At 35.1% G+C, this 4,266-nt stretch overlaps 1 long non-coding RNA gene across 1 annotated transcript; it reads right to left on the bottom strand.

Annotated features, from left to right (window-relative positions):
* Positions 1–3,312: 3,312 nt before the first annotated feature.
* On the bottom strand, positions 3,313–3,824 carry LOC120338500 (uncharacterized). Its single transcript, XR_005569107.2, has 2 exons — positions 3,718–3,824; positions 3,313–3,504 (listed from the first exon to the last, which is right to left on the bottom strand). It is a non-coding gene; the product is annotated as an uncharacterized LOC120338500 (long non-coding RNA).
* Between the last annotated feature and the right edge of the window lie 442 nt (positions 3,825–4,266).

Here is a 4,266-nt window from a genome sequence, read left to right on the forward strand (position 1 = left end):
AAACCATGATCTAACGAGAGCTCACAAATAAACTTACTATTTCGTTGAAAGAGATCATGTTATTTTTACTGATCTCATCTTACTTTGCAATAACCACATATTATGAGGTAGTTTCAAGGAGTTTTCATACCAAACTTTTTGACCACCATTGATATATCATTGAGCCTTTACACTTACAGTATTTACATTTAGAAGGAATCTTCGAAATACGAAGACATAGAATTTATGGGGAAATATTGTTGGGATACACATATTATATTAGGGGTGATTGATTTAAATTCAGAAACCTCATGCTGTGCCCGACGATTGCAAAGCGACATTTAGGAACGTGAAAGATAATCAAAAAGTTGAAAAGCGAAAAGAAGTACTTTGATCATAAGTTTTGTTCCTTCATTTCGAAATATGTTGCATACTGTATGTGTATATCGTATTTTGCCCATGTACAGTACTGTATTCGTTCTGTTAAAACAGGCGCTACATAAAACTGGCTTACGGCAATTTTGGGGAATATTTTTGGGGAATATTTTTGGGGAATTAAATTCACCAATATCAGATGCGATCGACAAAAGACGTGGCGATCGACCGGTATTAAAGCGCCCGTTTAATTGAAAACTCAAGGCAATTTATGCCGCCTGAGCAATTAATATTATAATACAGTAAAATAATGTTACGTTTCACAGTGAGGAATACTGAACCTAATGGAGTAAATCGAATTTCTTTAAAATTCAGGTATTGATCGATACAAAAGAAGTCTTCGTAAAACATACCTCACCAACGGGTACACTAGATTAATTTTTGACACCTATATTTTTCACTTTAGATTTTGAATATTGCAATAAAATAAACATCGTCTGAGTTGCTTTTCAACTTGTCGCAAAACAAAATTATGGGTTGAACGCGACACAATCTGGAAAAATAAATTTACTCAAATCTATTTACGGTGGCGAGTGCAGTATTACGTTAAGATTTTTGAGGGGAAATAATTTATTAATGGAATACGTGGGACAAGTGGGACATGACATTTCCGAGATACCCATTGAATACTTGTTCCGTGATAATATGATGTAATCGCATGACGCTTGTATGTGTTCTCCAGCACAATGGGTGCAGCGCTTCTTACCGCAACAATGTTTCCCAATATGCCCATATATGTTACAATTGAAACACCGTATCGGATTTTATTAATGAGTCTTAAACCTCAAGTATCCCATTTCAAACGTTGAAGGCACAATATTTATCTGAAATTCAATAGGACCGTAGAGCAAGGTTGAGCCTTAGCTTTTTTGCGTGCTAGTCGCTTTGCTTGTACAACGCAAAATTTAGCAAAAAAGCAAGCTATTTCGTTGTTTAACAAATCTTCTGGAACGTGATTGATAACGCACTGTGCAGGAAAATCTCGATTTCGGTAGTTTTCTGTTTTGACGGGAATCGACATTGAAGCGTTTCCTAAATATTACATGCAATCACGATGCTAACTTGCTTTCTTGTGACGCATTTTACAAGCAAGTAGCCAGAAGATAGCGGGCGAATGCATTTTTGCATTCAGCTATTAATTTCCTCAGAGAACCAGATACAAGAGCGGATTATATTATCGCAACTGACGGCCTATCTGAGTAGCTTTAATTAACACACATAGTTTTGTGAAATCCACCTGTTTGAGACACCATCTGTTAAATAACAGGCTCGGAGTGGTTCTGTTTGGTGGTATCGTGTTGCATACTGATTTTAACTTCGCTAACATTGCTCGAATCATTCTCATCAGTCAATCTTCGCTTGAATGTTGTCGACTCTAATTCCATGTCGACATTTGCAGGTGATATGGTTAGCCAGTCCCCCCGGCCCATCAACGGCCGAAACTACCCGGGCATAAGTGTCGCCATAATATTATTGTGGACATGAATAATATCGTTTCTTGCATCCTTCAAATAGAATTATTGAAGAGCTCCGAACTCCAAAAATATTAGTTTTAAAGATCCTAAAATTACTTCATAGCGAACTTTTTTTTGCTGCATAAAAATCGATGAAATTGAGCGGAAGGTGTACGTAATTTGCTCGTAAAATTGAACGGAACCGCCATTGAAGCACAACAAAAAGGAGGGGGGAGGGGGGTAATGGAACCATATTTGAAAACAAATCACCGAAACACTGCTAAGCCTATGTATATTTGAAATCCCTAAATAAAAAACTCTATTTTCATTCATTCTGGTTTCCATGCTACTTTTCGTTTTATCGTATCAATATTATCATCATTTATATTATATTATCATTATAGTATATCATTATTTATGTCTTTTGCAATATTGGAATTAACAGCCCATTTAAATATTTCACACGCACCATCATCATGTTACGGATTCCAAATCTTATTTTTATCAAATCAAAATATGACGAACGAATGCAATAAATTGAAATTATTATTTTTCAGTCGCATAACCATTTTAGTTTTTTTTTTAAATATACGTCAGGGATGTATCTTACCAACTTTGAGTCGCATGATCATTTTTACCCTTAATGTATTCAAATTTGACCTGGAGTATTGATGCATTGGCGAATATTTAACATTGCAATACTATTATAGACTGCAGCTTTTGAAACTTTCTGTTCTTTCGTATACTATGACTTTTCGGATGTAATTCAAGGGCAGTATTTTTGGACACGTTAGTGAACATAACAATTATTTCCATATTATGCTGTTGTTCTTGTTATTCGTCGTCATTATCATTTAAAAATCGCTTTTCTCTTCGAACACTGGACCAATTGCTTTGATATTTTCTGTGGTTGAAGATTAAATTTTTTTGCCAGAAGGCTATTACTTTTATTTATTTCTAAATTTCGTATGAAATCCTATATTTCGTCCAAAATTTCGCTGTATTATTTTATCCATGGAAACACTGGCTGTCCGGTTTGATTCTGTAAATTCTTGATACGCGAAACTCGGAAATTTTTTAGGGTACCGGTAGCGTCAAAGGTAAGAACTGTTTCGCTCTGGTTAACGCGCGCATATATTTGAGCATTGTTCTCTTATTTCTAATACAAATGCACTGTTACACAACCTCATTCAACAAAAACAAACTCACTCACAACAAGATGAAGTACTAAGTGACAACTGGGAGACCGTGAAATGTGTTGCGCTCGATTCTGTGTAGCCCTCACACGCGTCCCAATACTCCAGTCCTGACCCCAAACCTATATCGGTTAATTGTTACAACTAGTCCGTGCTTTCAAGCAATTAAAGTCTGTGAACAGCGGTTAAAGTGCCCCCAGATTCTTCTGTGCCTTTCAAGTGCTGCCCCAATATAATTCAACTTGAAATCGGTGAATATCTTTAATAACAATCAACAGACACTTCAAATAAAATCTCGAACATGAATCACTGAATCAGGAAAATAGAACTTGCAGGGTAAGAGAAATGGAACGTTGTTAATGGAACGTAACGTGAATCTTGATACCGGGTATGAGGAACGTATATGGAACGTGAAGGAACGTTGTTAATGGAACGGTTTTCTGCCAAAATAATAGATAAAACTAAGTAGCTTATATGGCACAATTAATCAAATATAACAGCATTTCCCTTTTTTACAAGCAATAACAATTCACAGCAATTAGCAGATAACCAAATGTCACAACTATGTACAGATTAAATCACATAGGATAAAATAGCATTCACAATACTAAAATACAGAATAAATCAAGCAAGATAAAACAATATTTACATACCGAATGTTTAGGATCTCCAGGCAACTCAATTCAACAAATTATAATCCAAAGTAAATATAAATATAACTTAACTTATGTGACTAAATACAAAGAACAGCAGTTATCTTATAGCAACTAACCCCCAAATGTACCCCATTTCATGTTAAAAATATGAAAACAAAGTTAATTTTTCCCAAAATTCGAACAAAGACTTTCGTAGGAATCAAATTACACCAGGTTTAAGAACATAACAAGTTCCACCCAGTCATTATCAAATTAAAATCTATATTATCAAGACCTTTGGCACTGATTGAAATAATTATATCTAAGTTCCCATCCGTACGATGTACCTAAATACCCTTGTTGAGATAATAGGAACTTCTGTTTATAACGTGAATCACGAGCTCACGTTTACAGTATTTAATTAGATGTACGATCGACGTATAAATACAACTCTGATATCTTTCGAATGAGGACGATGTGGAGGAGAGAATACGATGAATACCATTCAAAGCTAGTAGGGATAAATGTTATAAGATTTATATTCTGTGTATCGTGGAAATCTGAGAA

This window comes from Styela clava, chromosome 10 (genome assembly GCF_964204865.1).
Source record: "Styela clava chromosome 10, kaStyClav1.hap1.2, whole genome shotgun sequence".
NCBI classification, from domain to species: Eukaryota; Metazoa; Chordata; class Ascidiacea; order Stolidobranchia; family Styelidae; genus Styela; species Styela clava.